The sequence below is a fragment of the Sphaerodactylus townsendi genome, linkage group LG04 (genome assembly GCF_021028975.2).
Source record: "Sphaerodactylus townsendi isolate TG3544 linkage group LG04, MPM_Stown_v2.3, whole genome shotgun sequence".
NCBI lineage: Eukaryota > Metazoa > Chordata > Lepidosauria > Squamata > Sphaerodactylidae > Sphaerodactylus > Sphaerodactylus townsendi.
In genome coordinates, this window is record NC_059428.1 from 41,695,243 (window position 1) to 41,718,618 (window position 23,376).

At 42.9% G+C, this 23,376-nt stretch overlaps 1 protein-coding gene across 12 annotated transcripts in view; it reads right to left on the reverse strand.

The window, feature by feature from the left end:
• LOC125430742 (ABI family member 3 binding protein) overlaps positions 1-23,376 on the reverse strand; it is a 199,323-nt gene that overhangs the window by 132,931 nt on the left and 43,016 nt on the right. The gene's annotated exons all lie outside the window — the stretch shown is intronic.

The following is a 23,376-nucleotide window of genomic DNA, read 5'->3' on the forward strand; positions in this document are numbered from 1 at the left end:
ATTTTATTTGCTAATCCAATCCAGACAACTGTTCACAATAGTCACAGATTCTTCTGGTTCAGATGTAAAGGCAAAATATTGCTGTATTCTGTTCTCTTAATAACCTCTCTGAGGAAATATGACAGACAAGATATAATGCTGTGGGAAATCCAAAATAAAAGCTGTGGAAAAAAGAGTTGTCTCCTATGACTGAAGTAGTCTCCCAAGATTAGTCTTCCTTCTCTCCTTCCAATCAAACAGTCTATTGGACTTATTTTCTAAAAAGGATTGGCAACATAGAACACCAGTCCTATTCCATCCCTAACCAAAAGGATACTCTGGTTAGTGGTATCAAATGCTGCCAAAAAATTGAAGAAAATCAGCAGAGTCATACTTTCCTTGAGCTTTTAGCAAATATCATTACCAAATCAAAGCATAACACTCACAGGTTCAAAACCAATCCAAAAGACTGACTGGAGCAAAATAATCAGCATTAACCAAAAGCAACTGAAACTAGGTAATGGGTTGCCCTAACAATAATGGCTCAGATTGACTTGCACAACAAAAATCAGCAGTCTTCAATAGGCACAATTTAAAGTTGGCTGTTAAATCTTAAACATATCTGATTTGATTAATGCATGTGAAAACTCTTAAATCTACTCCTGTTTATTTCATGAATATGATCAGGAAAGAGGCCAAGCTCCTAGTCTAAATTGAAGCTTTCCCTATAGATTTCAATATAAGTGGCTTCCAACATTTGTGTCTGCATTGCCTGTGAAGGAGCCAAAATATCAGTGAAGAGGGTTTGAACAATGGTCTCCACTAACTCAGGTTATAACACAGAATGAAGAGGTAAACAAAGATGGCAGAATTTTGGATTGTACCACTCTGGTTATAAAGTATACATCAGGGTTGAGAGTTAGTTCCCCTTATGAACATTTGGAAGTCAAACGCAGAGAGTACAAAATGTGCCGTAATATCTGCAGACAAGTGTTGCAGGCCAGAATCCTATTAGCATTTAGTTAAGTCTTTCTTCCACATGCCCCAACAAAGTAACTGATATTATAAAGGGTGTTCTGTCATTCAGGGGAAAAGAAATTAAAGGATACTTATAGATAACATGTACATTCAACTGTGGGAACACTATTATGATAAAAAGTAATAAATTAGATAAATTGTCAGAAACCTTTTGAACTATGTGAGATTTACAGAATAAAGGTGGGTAATAACAGCAATACTTTTTATTACTGAGGAATGCTGTTGTACTCCTACACATTTTAAATGCTAGAATAAACTGTTGCATGGGTGTGCTGATGGAGAATTAGGTAGTTGGTTCTTCGACAAACGTTGATGCTTTTCTCTCCCTCTCTTTTTAAAAGAATGAAATTTCGTAAATCAATGCCAAATGTTGATATTTTTACACACAAGCTAACAAATTCTTAGTGCATTTGATATAATCTGGAAACATACATGCTTATGTGGTAAGAGGTTACAAGTTCAGACAAATGTTTCTAGTGAAAATCAGATAACTTCCTCCAAAATCATAATACATTTATTAAAACAATATTTTTAAGAGTGGAAAAGCCTTCCAGTTATAAAGAATAGGATTTTTTCCTTTAACAACGGTCAGTGTTTATAGTTTTTCAAACATCTATTTACTTCATTTATACTCCCCTCTTTTCACTCCAATGGCTTACATGTTCTCTCTCTCTCTTCTATTTTAGTTTCACAATGACCCTGTGAAGTAGGTCAAACTGAGTGTGTGTGACTGGCCCGTGGTTACCCAGCCAGAGCCCTTCGGGGATGGGGCGGGATAGAAATTTGAAATATAAATAAATAAATAAATAAATAAACAGCTGAATGGGGGGTTCAAATTTCCTAGATCCTAGTCGGACACTCTAGCGACTGTGTATTCTGATTCTCTAACATTTAGAGTACTATACAATTTAGGACCAGTCAGCTTTATCACCCCATGTCACTCAATTCTCCTTACTACAGTCCTTCCTGTCCCACGTGGCTTTTGTCCGTGTTGGTGCCATGATCAATTTTAGTGCTTAAGGAAGACCCTGCACTGTCTTTCTCACTAGTGGAAAAGTTGGTTGAATCCTGCCTCAAAATCACTTGCACAGTTCCAAGAGTTCAGCAGCAATGCATGAAGGTATATTCTAAACATTTCTCATTTAATTATGAAGGCCCTAAGAACAACCCATCAAAAACACAAATCCACTTAAAGTATTTCAAAACTCTCACGATGAAATTTAAAAATGAATCTTGAATGAAATTTTAGGAAAAGCTTTTAATTCAGTGTTGATTGATATTATGAAAAAATATATAACTTTGATATTGATAAAACTAGGAAACTATGACAAATCATGGCAGATGGGAACAGAACTTAACTCAGATACTGGGCTGATATTTGTTACCAGTTCGTTATTCTTTAATAAAACCTCAAAATTTCATCATATTTAAGCAGTTCTTCATTGCAATATTAGCTTTAGACAAATCAGAAATTGATTCCCTGGAAGGTATAACAGACTAAAGCCCAGTCCAAAGCCAAGTTTTTGTGCAGTGCTCCAAAATGGAATCAACCCAAGAATCCCATAGGTTTTTTAAAATCACTTTTATATATTTAACATTTTTGATTTAATTTGGTTGTGGCTAATAGGAAATACAAAGTCGAATTGCTGGCAATAAAACCGAGGAGCAGTTTGCCTCAGCCATTAGAATTTTTAAAAAGGCACAAAGACCCATTCAATGCATACATAAAGCAGGTGCTCTGCTTTAATTTATATAAAAGTCAGAAATATTTGGCACATAAAAGAGTTTTTGAAATAAAATTTTAAATGGTGTTTGTTGCCTTCAAGAGGAATATAAAGGTCAGGTTAATAAACTGTCATAACATGATTTCTCTTGACAGTCACTGTTTTGTTTCATAAGCATAAGTGTCTTCAAACAGCAGTTCTTCAGCTAGAGGAGTTAGGAACATATACATATTTCCTCAGTTTTCATCTCTAAACTGAGATCACACTTTTCATTAGAGGTATTTCCTGTTAAACACTTAGGGATCACCCTCTTAATAATATAGCTAATTCCCTCTATAATTGGTTATGGATTCTTCCTGATCATAAACCAAAGTGTGTTCTTCTACTGTCTGTTTCCAACTGTCAGTTTTCTAATTGTCATTGTTAGAAATCCATTTGAAATTCCTGTAAATCAAGGAATTCCATGACTAGGACAGCTCCTCAGAATGCAGGGTGATTAAAAGAGTAGCAGTCAATAGGGAAGTACAACAGTCCAAGCTATATTCTAGTCATCCCTCTCCTGAGCAGTCATTTGCTGCTGGCTACTGTGGAAGATGGTTCCCTTCTGAGTCTGTTGCTTAGAACCTACAGCAATATAGGTCTGCAGTTGCTGGTAAGAGAGTCTTGGATTACAGTTTGGAGGCAGAGTCTTTAATGGCTGGGATGTTATATGACAAATTTCTTCTCTCCTTCCCACCAAACAGCCAACCCACTTTTATCTTCCTCTCTGTCTTAAGCTTTCCCCCTCCTTCCCAACAGGCTCTACCTAAAAAAGTACGGCCAGTTGTATGCTAACAATCACTGAACCAGACCCACTTGCATAGTGGGGTAGTAGTTAGAAGCAGGTGGACTCTAATCTGGAGAACCAGGTTTGATTCCTCACTCGTACACATGAGTGGCAGACACCTATCTGGTGAAATGGATTTGTTTCCCCACTCCTTCACATGTGAAAATTGTGAATGGGACCAGTCAGGCTGTCCCTGTCCCCATCTCTATGCTGTAGATTCTCCACCAATCAGAAGCATTCCCTTAGCAGAGGGTGGAAGCGGGCAGAAGGGGGACTGTGGTAGTAGAGCAGCCAATAAGTATGTAGGAAAAATGGGATGTTCGTGCCTTCCCATTTGCATTGTAAAAAAAAAATAGAGGGTTCATGCAAAGGAGCAGAAAGAAAACGGATTATTAACGGGCACACATGCAAAGGACAAAAACAGAATAAAATAGACCCAGATTCAAAAATAACAGATGTAACTCATTATTATTAAGCTGTGTGGAATCGACCCTAGTCAGACACTCAAATCACTACACCTTGCTGGCTGTCAGTTGAATATATTAAACTGTTTCAAGTTATATACTGGTCAGATCAGTACAGGATAGTTATAATTGTAGCTGTGAGTGAATCAAACATCACATTGTATGCAGTTTTTCCAAGAAATGTTTTGTAATCTGCCATGTTTGGTTTCACAGTACAGCTTTGGAAGAAACAGACAATTCTTGCCTGAGTTTTAACCAAAGTTGGCATTAATCATAATCTTTCTCATCAGCATAATATGTAGACTCATTGAACTCTAACAATTTGAAGACTGAAGACTTGGCAGGAAACGGCATAAGAGTATTCCTCCATGTTCTCTCAATTACAAGCTCTTCTATGAAATCCTTCCCACATTTGTAAGTTTGCTTTTCAATGAGATGCCCAGCAATGAAGAGACATTTAACATCCCAGTTTTCAGTGATGGATCAGTGTATCAAATGACCCCTTCTATAATTTACATGTGTCAAACTTACACATCTGTTCTTACAATTTTAAAAATCTATTGACTAAAACATACAGTATGAAAATATTGAAGGCAACAGCCACAGTGACAGATCCTTTGCTAATTCTCAGAACTGTTTTAGGGCTACAGCCTAAAACAGATTCCTGATCTAAGGGAGGCAATTAATTAATTTTGAAGCCAAACTCAGGACACTTTTATGGCCTTGCAAAGACCTCAACTAGAAGAACCTGCCTCAATATCTACCCTAACAGGAGATTCCATCTCCCAGCATCAGATGCAACAATTTCTTAACAGAGGGCAAGATCTCAAAGGAGCAGCTTCCTGGCTTAGAAGGTGACAAGATAATTATAGACAGTAGGCCCACAAGGAACCAGTTTTGTGTAGAAGTACCAGCTTACAGCCCATTCCTCTACCAACAAACCAGACTGCTGCTTCTAAATACGTGGTTACCCAAATTAGGCTGGTCTGTTTCTTCAGTTCGTTGGGGGAATTAGTTGGAGTCAGACTGGCTATACAAGAGGTGGGTAAGAGATCTTCACCTGTGTATACAGAGATCCGTTCCAGAAGAGAATAACTCAAAACCAAGGTTACAATGAAAGAGATTACAAATTTATTAAAGGATTAAAAAATATATACACAAGCTCACAGATTTAAGAGGTCTAAGGGAAAAAAGGATGAGCGATAGTTCATTGGGGAGGCAATAATTGCCATTCTGGAAGTGAAGAGGTCTGAGGAGAGAGCAAGAGAAGCAGGCAGCATTTTCCACAGAAAACCATGTCTGGCACAAGGAGAAAATATGGATTTGTAGAAAAAATTGTAGAAAATTGTAGTTGTAGAAAAAATTGACCATCTGGCAGTGATAAGGGGGATAATTCAGAGATTTATTTTAGGCATGATGTTAACACAAAACAAACACCAGTCCAGGTAAAATGAAAACAAAACCTACCTAGTCCAGTTTTAGGGCACTAGCTAAAGACCTCTGGACACAGTACAATTCAGACCCAACTGGCAATTCCAGAGCAGCAGTCTCCCAGTCCAGGTTTCTTGGCTGTGCTACATAGACTCCCTACACCTGCAGTATTCTGACCAACTCACACCCCACCCCACAATAGCTGCTCCTTTTATCTAAACTTTAACTAATCTCTTTCTTCCTGCCATGTGTTTCAGCTTTACTGAGTAATTAACTTTCTTCTTGGAACTGGATTGTTTTCCACTGGCTCTTCAGTCTTCACCCTTGTCTTATACATATATATTTTTACAGATTTTACAAGTTTTAGCCCCCAAGAAGATAAATCTTCCTGACATGAACAGTGGCATTGGAAATGATTTGATGAGATTAAATCTGGGAGAGCCCAAGTCTTGATGAGTTTTGGGCAGTGCTGATGAGGTTAAAACAAAGAAACTCAAGAAGCTTGATGACTCTTAATAGGTTTCTGGGATTAAGGTTTCTGAGATAATAGGTTTCTGGAATTAACAGGAGGTTTCTGAGATTAAGTTAATTTAGAAAAAAGAGTGTAGGACAATACACAGTATGTAGCAAGAGAGGTGTGGGGGTGCTGGAACCCCAGAGGTCACTTCTTGGGGTCACATGCGGGATGCATTGAAGGCCACCCCCTATTACAACTTCACTTTGCCCCCAAACGCCCTGAGGGGTTCAGGGCAGGGGCACAGTTGAAAGCCAGGCAGTGGGACTTACCCCGCTTCCAAACTTTACATAGTGTTTGGGAATTGTGCAGGCCCATCTGATGCTGGCCTCAGCTCGCTCAGATCCAGCTTTGAGCCTGAAGTTTAAAGCGTGATTCAAGCCTTTCAGAGGCCAAGATCAAGCTGAGTAGCTGGACTAACTGACTCCAGCTTTAAGTTGGGCCCAAGCAAGTTGAGGCCAGCATCAAACAAGCCTGAGCCACGATGCTCCCAAACCCCATGTGGAGTTTGTATAAAGGTTGAGCCCAGCTGGCTCCACTTCTGAGCTCCTCATGGAGGAGCTCAGGAGTTTTATACAGCTACCCGGGCACCGTTTTACACAGCTATACCCATGGCAATATGGAAGGTTCACCAAGGTGTGGACATTTGCAAGTTCATTGTAGGGCCAGGGCCAGGTGCATGTTTGCAAGGCTGGGCAGTTGTTACTCAGACTAAAGTGACTGTGCCCTTAGGAGAAGCATTGTCTAATGCTCTGCATTCTTAATTTGGGAGTGGGGCTAGGTTTTACATAATATCAAGATTGTTATTTGTAGGGCATTCTAGCTGATTCCAGCATGGTAAGTCTTCTAAATGATTTAATGTGTCGAATGAAAAAAAATCTCACCATGATAACTGTATCATGTAGACTAAGTCTAAGTCTTGGCTGTACTGTGTCAAACTACAAATGGAGGTTGTGAAGACCCTGCCACCCATAGTCACCAAATGAGATGCACACTCTTTTTTCTTTATAAATAAATATATAAGTGCCAATTAATATTTGTTCCCTTAATTCTTCCCCATATGGTAGTTGCCAATAGGAATATAAATCTCCCCACAAAAAACCCTCTATCTTCCTTTGGTGGTATGTACAAGCTTATACGGCAAAGTGGTCCTAAGAAAAATAGGGTGGGAATTCAATGTCTCTTCAAAGTAAGATTTTATTTATAACTGATAAATAACTTAAAGGTTTCAGGCAAAATATTTACAAAATCAAATCAAACTGAGGCCGCTTCCGCATGGGCCAACAACAGGTACAAACACTGTCCCTGGCCCTTTCCCCACTTACCCTTTTCCGAGGGTTGCTGCGTGCAATCCCCAGCGCGCGGCATCCCTGGCACGCCCGGGCGTCCCCACAACCCCGCGCTCTGCGTGGGGTCATCAAAAGGCGCCCTTTGAAAGAGCGCCAGGAATGCCTCGCACTGAGGGCCACGACAGCAGCAGCCGCCCCTCTCAGTGGGGAGTGCAGAGGGACCCCGCGCTACTCTCCTCAAGTAGCGCGGGGCTTAAGGTAAGTGGGGAAAGGGTCCCTGAAGCTCTGTTCGCTGTAGCAGCGTTGTGCTTCCCCCCAAAATGGTGGGAAAACGCTGCTTGCTTGACATGCTCAATGAGCGAGTGAAGCACACTGGCGTGAGGGCGCCGCATTTAGGGTGGGAGGGTGTGTCCTTTCCTCTGTCAAGAACTTCATAGGCAGAAAAGGTAGGTAAACAAAACAAACTGGAGACGGCCCATGGCAGTTTCAGGACCGCCTGCACGGGACTGCACACTCTACAATCAACCACTCTCTCCCTCTCCCCCACTCTCCCCTCCCTCCCCCTCTCTCCCCTCCCCTCCCCCCTCTCTCTCACACACAAATTAAAATCATTACAGAGGTTCACCTGGTAAAATGTCCCTATATATGAAAAATTCCTTCTACACAGAAAACAAGTCTAATCTGTAATGTTCTCATACCATTTTTAAAAAATCTATTCTTTTCAAATAGGCTTGAGCAAGGAAAATATTTTTTTCAATAGGCTTGAGCAAGTTCAGCAGCTGTTCTTATGAGAGAAACTCTGGGCCACAAATGCAAATTTTTATGCACTCTGTCTTTGAATTGTGCATAAAGTATAGCATGCTGTATAGTCATGTATAATTACAATAAAGGGAAGATACTGGAATTCAGAATTTTAGTGAAACTTGGCTGTACAAAACATACTATTTAAGCATATCAAAACAATTTATGAAGGTTATCAACTTGCTATTTTGTTGTGTCTAGACAAATTAGAGAGTACACAATGTGTCTAAACAAATTCCAAACTATAAATATAATTTTCAAAAAGTTTCTTTTTCATGAATTTGTTTAATAGCAACAGTTTTAATGAAGCTTGATGATGTTACTGATATATACTCTTCGTCTATTTCTGCTGCAAAAATAGGATCACACATGTTATAATTTCTAGTATAATTCTAGTATAATTTCACTCCAGGAAACATTATTTCATATTTTTTTCTTGAAATAATGCATTTTTGGAGGGAAACACTGGGGTTTTGTTATAACAGTCATACTAGGAATGCTATGAATTATATTAGCACTAAATCCCATTTTAATTAGAAATAAAATGGGCTCTAGAAATGGGGAAGGGAGCGTGATGGTAATCCCTGCCCCCTCCCTCTTGCCCCCCAGGAGTGAGCCCCCGCACCAGGCTAGATTTACTTGGGGCTGCTGCTCTTCAGATGGGTTCTTTTTTAGTTGGATTGGAAAAGGTTGGGGGAGGATTGGGAGGCAAGTGCCAGGGCTGGCAGGAGAGTGGCTGTCCGCAGCTTTCCCATGGGGCTCCAGTTGTTGTTTGGCACAGGGGAGGGTGGTGGATAAGCTGCTGCCAGGGCCATCAGGGTAGGCAGGTTGGCACCTTTTCCTGCCAGGCCTTTCTTAGTCAAGGGTGGGGGAAGTGGAAGAGCTTTTTGAAGGCATGGGTTGTTGTTTGGAGCAGGGAGAGAGTGGTTGCGTCAGGCCCAGTAGGGCAAGAAAAGAGTGATTGTGGGGCCAGCAGGGAGCACAGCTTGCTGGTTTATTCCTGCTGGGCCAACATGTCTTTGGTGGGTGGGAAGATGGGGTGTGCCAGGCCCAGTAGGGCAGTAGGGAAGCTGCTGCTTCCCAGCTGACCTGACTAATCTTTGGGGGCTCCTGGGTTGAAGGGGAAGACATGCCGGGGAGGGTTTGGAACATGATTTGAGGACCCAGTTCCAACCAATGGGCATGCAGGACTCACTTTGTGAGTCCAGTGTGCCCATTGGTTGGAACTGAGTCCTCAAATCGTGTTCCAGTCCTTACTCAATTATATATAAGGATGTTTTCATCTGATAGAATGCATATACTTTGTGCTTTTTCTACACTTTCATTTTGAATTAAAAAACATGTATATGTATTAAATGAACAAAGGAATGGTTATTTTTACTGGCAGATTATTTCAAAATATTAAACAGAAAAGAAAAGAAATGTCCTGATGGAATCTCTAATGGGCAAAACATGGAACAGGGAAGGTCCACTGGAAAGCTGGATGGATATCCAATAGCTGTAAGGCAAATGATTCAAATGTCATGAACCTCCTATCTTTGAAGCTAAAGACTAGATCATGAGTGCGAGCACTTAAGTTAAAAGCTGAATAGCTAAGCAAAAATGCACTTGCTAACATTTTATGCATTTATTTTTACCATTTTGTACAACAATCTGGCAAGGTAGGTTAGACTGAAAGAAGGTGACTGGTCCAAGGTCATGAGCTTTATGGCAGAATCAATGTCATGGATCAAAGTCTCTCTGCACTGTCAGCATTCAGACTTATCTTGTAAAAAAGTGCCCAATTTTGTTCAGTCAATAGAAATTCTCTTTTTATCTTCACAAAGTTTTTTCTGTCAAGTGCACTGAGAGCCTTATAATGTCAGACTAGTGGTCCATCTAACCCAGCACTGTTTTGTCTGTCTGGCATTAGATTTCAGGGTCAGTGTTACCTGGACATGGCAGGATCTGAACATCGACCTGCAGGCAAACTGTATCCAAATACTGACTCTACTTGTGAACTCTTGGCACAGAAGGAATGTACTTTAAGGTATCACAGACCTTTAAGGTATCACAGACCTTGTCAGTGCTCTTTAAATTTATTTTGGAGGGTACATGTACCTCACATGTTGTCAGGCCTGCACCATTCTGGGCCTGGCAGTTTACACGTACACATCCCAGCTGCAGATGGCCCAGGCATTATCATTGCTCAAGGCTACGGGGGCCTCCCTCTTTTGCTTGCATGTACCTAGTTCAATAGAACTTATTTATTTATTTATTTATTTTATTTTTTAAGCTTTTATACCGCCCCATCCCCGGAGGGCTCTGGGCGGTGTACAGCAGAAAGAAAACAATGTAAATACTTAAAACATTTTAAAAGCAGCGACAACCATAAAACATTCCTAATAAATATAATAATTTACAGTAAAATAGATGGCGTTCAATAATCTACTATTGTAATCTCATCCCTCCCCCCCCAAAAAGGGCGTCCAGCATTCTAACCTAAAAGTTCCCTCCCCCTTCCAAAAGGGAGGAATGGCGAGTCTGAGATGGCAGCTAGCCCAGATGTCAGGGCCCGGCCCAAGTACCAGTATTATCAGTATCAGGGCCGGGCCATGGGGCACCATCAACGGTTGGTACCTCCAAAGGTCCCGGGCGGAACAGCTCTGGCCTTTACAGGCCCCGCGAACTCACCAAGGTCCCAGAGGGTCTCGACAGCTGGAGGAAGAGCGTGCTCACCAGGCCGGGCCAGAGCTGTAAAGGCTCTGGCCCGCAGTGGAGGCCTAGTCAGATCATCGAGGGCCAGGGACCAGTAAATTGGCCTCAACCGCATCGGAGAGGCCGCAAGCGGGATGTGTGGGGTGATGCGTCTCAAGATACGATGGTCCCAGGTCGCGTGAAGGCCTTGAAGGTCAAAGTACCAACACCTTTGAAGATGATCCGAATTCCACCGGAGCCAGTGCAGCTGGCGCGAGTATAGGTTGAATATGTAGCCAGGTGGCACTACTCTGCAAGCAGGCGCCGCCGCTGCTGGACCAGTTTTACCTCCGGATCAAACGAAGGGAAGGCCCGCCAGAGAGCGAAGTTGCCAATAGTCCAATCTGGAGATGACCAGCGGCGCGGGATCATCACAGTGGCTAGCTAGGTCCGCTTGGGAGAGAGTGAAGGTGCCAGCCGGCCTGACGAAGATGGAAAAGCAGCCCGGTTGTATGGGCCACCTGGTCTCCATTGACAGAGACGAATCCAGGTGGACCCCAGGCTGCGTAATCGGAGGGGCTCTCCGGTAACCAAAGTGGCCCCCCTCCCACCGGGCGCTGGAAAGACTTCTCCCCTACGCCAAGCCAGAGGATCTCCGGCTGGCGGTTCAGTTTCAACCTGCTCTGTCGCAACCAAGCAGCTTAATCGCCTTCCAAACAATGCTGTAGAGCCACAGGTAAGCGGCTGCTCCCCTCTATCAACAGAACGAGCCTGAGTGTCATCTGGCGTACTGGATGACATACCAGCCCGAAACTCCGCACTCAGCTGAGCAAGGGTCGTGATATAGATGTTAAATAGCAGCGGGGATAGTAGTGCCCCTGGGTACACCGCATTGAGCTGGCACTTCCGGGAGGCTTGATCCCCGCGACTCACTTGCTGACTCCGCCCCGAGGAACGGCAGACAATCCATTGAAGGACAGTGCCTCGCGACTCCAGAGGCAGCCAGGCGGTGGGTCAAAAGGTCGCGGATCGACCACGCCAAACGCTGTGGTGAGATCTAACAACACCAGCAGCGCTTGATCCGGCCGTCAAGCTGAATATCGGAGTGTATCCAGGACGGCGGCGACGAACAGTCTCCCGGCCCCATGCCCAGCACGGAAGCCGGACTGGAAGGGGTCGAAGTCGAAGGGCGTTATCCAGAAAACCTTTGAAGCTGCTCCAGCATCACTCTTCAACCACCTTCCCCAGAAACCCAAAGATCTTGAGGACGGGCGGTAATTGGCCAGATCACTCGGATCTAACGATGGTCTTTTAAGAGTGGGCGACCACTGCCTCCTTCAACTCCATCCGGAAGGTTCCTTGCTCAAGGGAACCATTGATTATACTCAACAGATGGGGTCGCAGCTCGCCCGCAGGTTTTACAAGCCAGGATGGGCACGGATCCAGAGGACAGGTAGTAGGTCTAACAGCAGCTAAGGCTCTGTCGACAGCGGCTTCAGAGAGCAGGGAGAACCGGCTAAACAAGGGCCTGAAGACGGCAAGGGAGTCTCCAGTTCACTAATTGTAGCTAATGTGGGCTTAAAGGTCATGGCGGAGCGACGCAATCTTATCCGCAGCCTCATAAATGCCTCTACAGCTAATACTCAATTGGGGATTTGAAGATCTCTCCGATAAGGAGGTCAGTGACCGACTATAATGGAACAATTGTGCTGGGCGAGAGCTAGCGGATGCGAGGGAGGAGGAGAAGAAAAGCCCTCTTCACCTCTTCTTTGTCGCCACCTCATAGGCTTTCATAAGCCGCCCCTATAGGGTGTTCCCGCAGCTTCACGCGAAGTTTTTTCCACACTCGCTTCTAGATCGCCTAAGTTCCCGGCTTACATGGAGCAACTCCTCTGTATACCACGGAGCGCGTCGCACGCGGGGACGTAGAGGGCGCCGGGGGGCAACAGCATCGATGGCATCAGAGAGCCGGGAATTCCAGTCCTCCACCTGCTCATCGAGCGTGCCGGCGGGTTCAGGGTCCCGCAGAGCATTCAGGAAGTCAAGTGGATCCATAAGTCTCCGCGGGCGGGCGTAAATTAGCCCGTCGCCTAGACGGGGTTGATGCGGCAGGTCCACCCGGACCTTCAGGGCATAATGGTCGGACCATGGCACTCTTTCAGTAGAGGATACACCAAATTTACCCTACCCGACCAAGACCAAATCCAGCGTGTGCCCAGCCTTCCTGGAGGAGTAAACTGTCTGTACCAAACAATACTGTTATTCTCACTGTCCTTTCACATGCTGATATTATGGGAATGCGAGGGTGGGGGGACTCAGGGGTTGAACCTAACTGTAAAAGTATATACCAGGGGTCAGAAAGCCAAACTGGTGGTTAAATTATTTGAATCCCATCACTGCTGTTACCCCTATTGCCCCCATACAGCCAAGTCTACAGTAAATGCCTTCAGATTACACACTAAGTATGCACAGCAAGAAAGTACAAAAGGAAATAAGAATCAAACAAGATTCACATCTGCTTATATATTCTAGAATAAAGACAGTCTCTGGAAAGTGGAATAGAAAATGAAAATGCTACGAACAGAAAATCTGGGGAGATGGTCCTCTTTGTAGGAGCATGTGTAATTTTATGAGAGAAATTGTTGCCCTAATTTTAACTCCTAACCAGCTGCTTGCAGAATTACAGAGATACCTAGACCTTCCTTAGATTTCACGAGTTCAAGCAAAGAGGTACTGTAAGTCAGCATTTTGTCCGCTTACAGGTGTATCTCATTTGTCAAACTTTATAATGTGACATCTCTGAAGTAAGTAAGTGGTTGAGGCATTTTAATGCTTAATTAGAATATTAACATTAGTGTAAACCAGATCTTTTCCCAACAAATCTCTCATCTAGGATAGATATAATCATGTTTCAATAAGCATGGGAGTGATGATTTGCAGGTATTCCATCTTATGAATGGTTCAACACTATATTTAATCATAGAACAGCCTAAAAAGTTGCAGAAATGTTTTGACCAGATCTTATCAATCTAATCTAAAATTCTGAATTTACTCTTGCTGCTGCTGCAGAATTCACATGTACTTACAATGAAAATGCCTTATGTGCAATCAGATCACTGGTCATTGTTTACACAGACTGGCTGTAGCTGTTTAGGTTTCAGAACTTGCTGAGATCCTTTAACTACAGAAGCCAAGGATGAAACCTAGGACCTTCTGCATGTGCTTTAGCATTGAGTCACAGTCCCTCTCCAGAGGAAGAGACATTAAAAAGTCTAAAGTAACTAGATAGTATGTCTGATTTTAAAATAGATCTCTTTTGCTTTTAATGCTGCATCAACACTGATGAGTGATTACAGGTTGAGAGGCTCTCATCATTTGGCTGCTGATCATGCTAATTTGTAAATGTATAAGAAAAGGCATCATGAAAGCTCACTTGACTTATTTGATTCACTAGTATACTATTTTGTAGCTATTGTATGGGTACAACGCTTCCAAGCACTAGACAGGAAAAACTCCTCTCCATTTACATTCATGGTGGATACATTCAAAGATGAATCTTCTCAAGGCACCTTTTCAGAATGGACACCTGAAGATCAAAATAGATGAGGTACTCAAAGTCAGTGCTCAGATCTTGACAATGAATTTTAAAGGGATTCTTACAATTGTGCTAAAAAATAAAATAAAAAATGTTTAATTTATATACACTGATAGTACCAGAAATTAAGATCCAGTTTGTTAACTCAGGTCATCGATTCTATCGAGGCCCTCCCAGAGTCAGATAAAGTAATTCTTATTTTAAACTGTAATGATTTTAATGGTTGTCTCGCAGTGGCAAAGTTCCTGGCCGAGGTCTGTAAATTGAACTCTTGATCAATGTGAAGTTTACTATTTTACTATTTTAACTGTTTTTTAAATTAGTCTGTTTTGTATGCCAATAAAGGCTTTCAAATCGAATCAAGTATACACTGATAGTATTGTCAGAATTGTATTATATTTTTTGTAACACCCATCCTTTTTCATCTAAGGTCAGTCTCCCTGACAGACGATGTGGTCAGTGGTGCTTTGCTGCAGCTCTGTTTCCATGAGCACAAACCAGCATGTCCAAATAATGAACTTGAGTCTGGAGACAGAAACAAATATTGCTTTCTGGAATCCATCTGTTAAGCAAATGAAACCTTGGCACTTGCCAAGTACTTTGGCCCAGATTACATCTTCAGCTAAATTATTACATTATTTTACAATGCCATTTTCTTATATTGCTGAATTTATGTGTTTTCCCCCTAAATATTACCTTTTAAGTATTTTCTTGTACTTCCTTGGATTATTCAAGGTTATGACATCTCAAATTCTCATACAACTTGGTAACTACAATAACCATGTGTTACTTTCAAATATATATATAGGAAAGGGGATGAAGGAATAAAAGTACAAGTTGGACAAACTAATTTTTACCACTACAAATATAACGTATCAATATTATGAAGGCTTTGTTTGGCTGTGAACACACTGCCTTCTTAAAGTCTGTAGTCTCATGAAAATAATACTGTAGATATTTTATATATACCAGAGTACTTAGTGGTTATTTTCTTCTATGAAAAATGTTGTGCATAAACCAGCTCTAAATTTAATATTTTAACGAACCTAAAAAAAACAGTGGTCTCAAATAGTGTCATGTTTACCTAACAGTTATTTTCATCTAGTAGTAAGTTGATGACTATTCACATTACATTTTATAGTAATGCAAAAAAATGAATGAAAATATTAGCGGACCTTTTAAGTAAAACAGTGACAAAATGCTGAACAAAGATTCCCTGGCCAATTCTCTTTGAAATCATGGGAACCTTGCTGTGCACAATTGGCCATTGCATCAGTGGTGGGATCCAAAAATTTTAGTAACAGGTTCCCATGGTGGTGGGATTCAAAGCATAGCGCCAATGGGGTTGGGCGGGGCACGACGGGCTGGCTGGGCATATCGGGCAGGGCCTTCCTGGGCAGGGCTTTGGCAAGGATGCAGCCGCTGAGCTGATCCTTGGGTGGGAAACAAATGCACGCAGGTGCAGGCTGCCACCCACGCCGGTGCACCTCCTGCTTGACTGCTTCAAGTTCTGTGCACTACTGCTGAGAGGAGGGGCGTAACTAAGGCAAAAATCATGTGGCAAAATCACCAATTAGTAACCCCCTCTCAGCACACACAAATAATTAGTAACCTACTCTCGGGAACCTGTGAGAACCTGCTGGATCCCACCTCTGCATCGCATGGTGGAGTGTATGTTTTGTCTACCTCACATATAACCTAATTTATTTTATTTATTTATTATTAGTTTTATATACCGCCCTCCCCCTGAGGGCTCAGGGTGGTTCACAACATATAACACATATAACCTGCCATGGACAGAACCACATCTCACCATAACATACCTCTGAAGATGACAGCCATAGACTCAGGCAAAACATAGGAGGAAAAACAACCAGACATGGCCACATATCCCAGAAAACTCACAACAGCCACTTGATTCTGGCTGAAAAAGCCTTCAGCACTACAAATATTAGTGACTGTGAATGTCATACTATGGTTCATGTTCTGCTTTATTGTGGCAAGTCAGGAGCCAATTTTTCATCAAGCAGTTCATGAACTATTTGAGGTTTGAGTCTGTACAGCAGGTTACTTTCCACATATTCAAATGGTATAATGCACTTGGCAGCATTTCATTAAAGCATGCCTTCACAAACCCTGATGGAAGTTCTCTACCTTGCCCTCCCTCCTTCACTCCCCAGATCTGTCATTGCTATGCATGCAGCCAATTGTTTAAACACTGAGAAAGACAACCAATCAGTCATTTATGAACACCAGTTTTTAAAAATTTTAAAGTCTGTTATTGTTATTATTTCACCCATGTGCATTTTCACAGTTCCTCGTATGTCATTTAATTATCTAACCTAATTCTGTATGTCCCTGGGGGAGAACTGATTTAACCTAGTGTGCAGAAGAAAAAAGTGACTCCAAGACAGAAAAATATGAATCTCCATCACCACAGCTATTATGTAGCCACAAAGCTGTTCAGCAGTTGCTTGAGTCAGAGAACACCAAAGTAAGAAGACTTGAGGCTTAATTCCAAAACGACTGCAGCAGTTAAAAACTATGATCACCTGCTGAACATATTTACTGTGAAATATTATTATTATTATTATTATTATTTATTGAGAGCTTATAAACCGCCTCCGAAGGCCTTGTACGTGAACAGACAAATAGCTAGAGCACAATAAAATCAGTAATCATTAAATAACGGCTCTATACATTTTAAAATCAACCCCGTTTAAAATGCAGCTGCCTCCAAATATCAGGTAAGCAATGGCGCCCTACTAATAGAGATCCCCTAAAAGGGGAGGGAAGAAGAGAAGAGGGACAGCAGGGTCCACAGATGTTAAAGGGGCTAATCAACGGCCAGCCTCACCAAAGGCGTCCGGTGGAACAACTTAGCCTTATGCAGGCCCCTATGAAATCATTAAGATCCCGCAGGCCCGCGTAGCTGGAAGTAGAGTGTTCAGGAAGTCAAGTGGATCCATAAGTCTCCTCAAGGGCGTACCAGTCTGGGCCGCCTAGACGGGTTGATGCGCAGGTCCAATTCGACCTTTCAGGGCATAATGGTCGGACCATGGCACTCTTTCAGTAGAGGATACGACCAAATTTACCCCCGACCCGAAGACCAAATCCAGCGTGTGCCCAGCCTTCCTGGAGGAGTAAACTGTCTGTACCAAACAATACTGTTATTCTCACTGTCCTTTCACATGCTGATATTATGGGAATGCGAGGGTGGGGGGACTCAGGGGTTGAACCTAACTGTAAAAGTATATACCAGGGGTCAGAAAGCCAAACTGGTGGTTAAATTATTTGAATCCCATCACTGCTGTTACCCCTATTGCCCCCATACAGCCAAGTCTACAGTAAATGCCTTCAGATTACACACTAAGTATGCACAGCAAGAAAGTACAAAAGGAAATAAGAATCAAACAAGATTCACATCTGCTTATATATTCTAGAATAAAGACAGTCTCTGGAAAGTGGAATAGAAAATGAAAATGCTACGAACAGAAAATCTGGGGAGATGGTCCTCTTTGTAGGAGCATGTGTAATTTTATGAGAGAAATTGTTGCCCTAATTTTAACTCCTAACCAGCTGCTTGCAGAATTACAGAGATACCTAGACCTTCCTTAGATTTCACGAGTTCAAGCAAAGAGGTACTGTAAGTCAGCATTTTGTCCGCTTACAGGTGTATCTCATTTGTCAAACTTTATAATGTGACATCTCTGAAGTAAGTAAGTGGTTGAGGCATTTTAATGCTTAATTAGAATATTAACATTAGTGTAAACCAGATCTTTTCCCAACAAATCTCTCATCTAGGATAGATATAATCATGTTTCAATAAGCATGGGAGTGATGATTTGCAGGTATTCCATCTTATGAATGGTTCAACACTATATTTAATCATAGAACAGCCTAAAAAGTTGCAGAAATGTTTTGACCAGATCTTATCAATCTAATCTAAAATTCTGAATTTACTCTTGCTGCTGCTGCAGAATTCACATGTACTTACAATGAAAATGCCTTATGTGCAATCAGATCACTGGTCATTGTTTACACAGACTGGCTGTAGCTGTTTAGGTTTCAGAACTTGCTGAGATCCTTTAACTACAGAAGCCAAGGATGAAACCTAGGACCTTCTGCATGTGCTTTAGCATTGAGTCACAGTCCCTCTCCAGAGGAAGAGACATTAAAAAGTCTAAAGTAACTAGATAGTATGTCTGATTTTAAAATAGATCTCTTTTGCTTTTAATGCTGCATCAACACTGATGAGTGATTACAGGTTGAGAGGCTCTCATCATTTGGCTGCTGATCATGCTAATTTGTAAATGTATAAGAAAAGGCATCATGAAAGCTCACTTGACTTATTTGATTCACTAGTATACTATTTTGTAGCTATTGTATGGGTACAACGCTTCCAAGCACTAGACAGGAAAAACTCCTCTCCATTTACATTCATGGTGGATACATTCAAAGATGAATCTTCTCAAGGCACCTTTTCAGAATGGACACCTGAAGATCAAAATAGATGAGGTACTCAAAGTCAGTGCTCAGATCTTGACAATGAATTTTAAAGGATTCTTACAATTGTGCTAAAAATAAAATAAAAAATGTTTAATTTATATACACTGATAGTACCAGAAATTAAGATCCAGTTTGTTAACTCCAGGTCATCGATTCTATCGGTATCCCAGAGTCAGATAAAGTAATTCTTATTTTAAACTGTAATGATTTTAATGGTTGTCTCGCAGTGGCAAAGTTCCTGGCCGAGGTCTGTAAATTGAACTCTTGATCAATGTGAAGTTTACTATTTTACTATTTTAACTGTTTTTTAAATTAGTCTGTTTTGTATGCCAATAAAGGCTTTCAAATCGAATCAAGTATACACTGATAGTATTGTCAGAATTGTATTATATTTTTTGTAACACCCATCCTTTTTCATCTAAGGTCAGTCTCCCTGACAGACGATGTGGTCAGTGGTGCTTTGCTGCAGCTCTGTTTCCATGAGCACAAACCAGCATGTCCAAATAATGAACTTGAGTCTGGAGACAGAAACAAATATTGCTTTCTGGAATCCATCTGTTAAGCAAATGAAACCTTGGCACTTGCCAAGTACTTTGGCCCAGATTACATCTTCAGCTAAATTATTACATTATTTTACAATGCCATTTTCTTATATTGCTGAATTTATGTGTTTTCCCCCTAAATATTACCTTTTAAGTATTTTCTTGTACTTCCTTGGATTATTCAAGGTTATGACATCTCAAATTCTCATACAACTTGGTAACTACAATAACCATGTGTTACTTTCAAATATATATATAGGAAAGGGGATGAAGGAATAAAAGTACAAGTTGGACAAACTAATTTTTACCACTACAAATATAACGTATCAATATTATGAAGGCTTTGTTTGGCTGTGAACACACTGCCTTCTTAAAGTCTGTAGTCTCATGAAAATAATACTGTAGATATTTTATATATACCAGAGTACTTAGTGGTTATTTTCTTCTATGAAAAATGTTGTGCATAAACCAGCTCTAAATTTAATATTTTAACGAACCTAAAAAACAGTGGTCTCAAATAGTGTCATGTTTACCTAACAAAGTTATTTTCATCTAGTAGTAAAGTTGATGACTATTCACATTACATTTATAGTAATGCAAAAAATGAATGAAAATATTAGCGGACCTTTTAAGTAAAACAGTGACAAAATGCTGAACAAAGATTCCCTGGCCAATTCTCTTTGAAATCATGGGAACCTTGCTGTGCACAATTGGCCATTGCATCAGTGGTGGGATCCAAAAATTTTAGTAACAGGTTCCCATGGTTCCCATGGTGGTGGGATTCAAAGCATAGCGCCAATGGGGTTGGGCGGGGCACGACGGGGGCGTGGCTGGGCATTCCGGGGGCAGGGCCTTCCTGGGCAGGGCTTTGGCAAGGATGCAGCCGCTGCGCTGATCCTTGGGTGGGAAACAAATGCACGCAGGTGCACCTGCTGAACATATTTACTGTGAAATATTATTATTATTATTATTATTATTTATTATATTTATAAACCGCCCTCCCCCGAAGGGCTCAGGGCGGTGAACAGACAAATAGCTAGAGCACAATAAAATCAGTAATCATTAAATAACGGCTCTATACATTTTAAAATCAACCCCGTTTAAAATGCAGCGTTCCAACATCAGGTAAGCAATGGCGTCCTACTAATAGATCCCCTAAAAAAGGGGGGGGAGGGGAAGAAGAGAAGAGGGACAGCAGGGTCCACAGATGTTGGGTAGCCATCAACGGCCAGTTTCACCAAAGGCCCGGTGGAACAATCTCTAGCCTTTGCAGGCCCTGCGGAAATCATTAAGATCCCGCAGGGCCCGCTGTAGCTGGAAGTAGAGTGTTCCACCAGGCAGGGCCAGAGCTGTAAAGCTGCTCTGGTCTGCCGGGTAGAGTCAGCCGCATCATTGAGGGGCCAGGGATCACCAGTAGGTTGGCCTCTGCTGAACGCAGTGGTCGACATTTGGGACATATGGGGCAAGACGGTCCCAAGTATCGAGGTCCCAGGCCGCTGCAAGGCCTTAAAGGTCAATACCAGCATTCTGAAGATGATTCGAATTCAACCGGTAACCAGTGCAGGCGGCCTAAACACAGGTGAAATGTGATCTCTGGCTGCACCTCCTGTGAGCAGGTATGGCCGCGATTCTGACCAGTTTTAATTTCCTAATCAATCGCAAGGGAAGGCTCCGCGAGAGCGAAGCTGCAATAGTCTAGTCTGGAGGTGACCGCTGTATGGATCACAGTAGCCAGATCCGCCTGGGAGAGGAAGGGGGGCCAGCCGCCGGGCCTGCCGAAGATGGAAAAAAACTAACCGGGTTACATGGGCCACCTGGGTCTCCATTGAAAGAGACGAATCCAGGTGGACCCCCCAGGCTGGCGGACGGAGGAGGCCGGTGCCAATGTAGCCCCTCCCACACCGGGCGGCTGGAAATCCCCAACCCTCCCCCGGCCCAGCCAGAGGATCTCCGTCTTCGATGGATTCAGTTTTAACCTGCTCTGCTTCAACCAACCAGCCGACCGCCTCCAAACAATGCTGAGAGCTACAGGGCGTATTACCGGCCTCCATCAACAGAATGAGCTGAGTGTCATCAGCATATTGATGACAGGTCAGCCCAAAGCTCCGCACTAACTGAGCAAGGGGTCGCGCATATAGATGTTAAATAACAGCGGGACAGCAGCGCCCCTGAGGTACACCACACTGAAGTGGGCACTGGAGGCTGAGTCCCCGCAAGCATCACCTGCTGGGTCCGTCCCCGGAGAAACGAGGCAATCCACTGAAGGACAGTGCCTCGCACCCCAGAAACGGCCAGGCGGTGGGTCAAAGATCGCGGATCGACCACATCAAACGCCGCGGTAAGATCTAACAACACCAGCAGCGCCGATCCGCCTCGGTCAAGTTGCATACGGAGCATGTCTGTGACGGCGACAAGAACAGTCTCCGTCCCATGCCCAGCACGGAAGCCGGACTGGAAGGGATCGAAGGCCGATGTGTCCTCCAGGAAGCCCTGAAGCTGCTCCAACACCACTCTCTCAATTACCTTCCCCAGAAACGAAAGATTCAAACGGGCGGTAATTGGCCAGGATCTCTCCAGGATCTAACGATGGTCTTTAAGAGTGGGCGGACCACTGCCTCCTTCAACCCACCCGGAAAAACTCCTTGCTCAAGGGAGCTATTGATGATATTCAACAGGTGGGGTCGTAGCTCCGCCCGGCATGCTTTAATAAGCCAGGAGGGGCACGGATCCAGAGGACAGGTAGTAGGTCTAACAGCAGCCAGGGCCCTGTCGACAGCGGCTTCGGAGAGCAGGGAAAACTGGGCCAAATATGCAGCAGCTCTACTAATGAGAACACTATACATATATCTAACAGCCATCTGTGCCCTGATCTGCGGATATTCAAATCCACTGACTAGGGCCAGATGGAGAGCAAGAAGATTTTCCTGCAAACTTGAAGAGCGGATTTCAGAAAAATCTAAAATTTACCCTCGTAAGGATGAGGGGGCTAGTCCCCTCAAACAAATGTCTCTGTGATTGTGCCCAACCTCTTCTGCCAGTTCCATGACTCCTCATCTGACTTTGAGGTGCCAGCATAGTGCACAAGGAGGAAACATCACTGCCAAGAGCCTACCATCACTGGCCCTCTGGCAGTGAGGTGGCAGCTCTGCTGGTGGGCAGCCAAGGAGGAATCATCACATCACTGCTAACCCTGGGAGAGGCAGTGAATAGCAGCACTTTGGTCAGTTGAGGAGCAACTGCCCCTGCCTACTATGAAAATGGGTGGATGGTGAGGAAGGGGAGCCTACACTGCTAATGGAAATTGTTGCTCTGTTCCCAGTGACGGGGTAGTATGGTGGAGGCAGAGGCAGGGGAGGAGCAGCCTGAACCATGGGAACAGCCTAGTAAAGGAGATGACAGTGGAGGTGTGGAAAAAGGATGAGGGAGGATGAATGTCAGAGAAAGGGGAGGGGAACAGCAGAGGAGAGAGCTTAAGTGACAAAAGGGGTGAGGGGAAAAGAAAGGGAGAGGGCAGGAGTGACAGAGGTGGGGAGAGAGAGGAGGAAGAGCAACAGAGAAGGGCAATGGATAAACAAGGGGAAAGGGCATGAGTGACAGAGAAGGGGTGGTGGGAGATGGTAGAAGTATAAGGGGAGAAAGAAGGGAAGATGGCATGAATGTCAGAGAAGGGATGGAAAGAATGGGAAGGAAACAAAGGCAGGTGGAATGAGATTATCCCTCAATGCAAATTTCTTGCGAGTCCTTGTTTGTAATCTCTAATATAAAAATAATCTGTGAATTAACTAAAGCTCAGAATTTCTGTTACAAATCAACATATAACTGGTTGAAATGCAGCATTTAATTTTAAAGGGCAGTTTTAACCCCTGGTCAACATTTTGAAATTTTGCAAATTTCACCATGCTTAATATGTATATTTGAAATCATTCTAGCAACAGAATAACATTTCCTGTTTTGTGTGCTTTTAAACCCCCATGTGCACCCAACACCA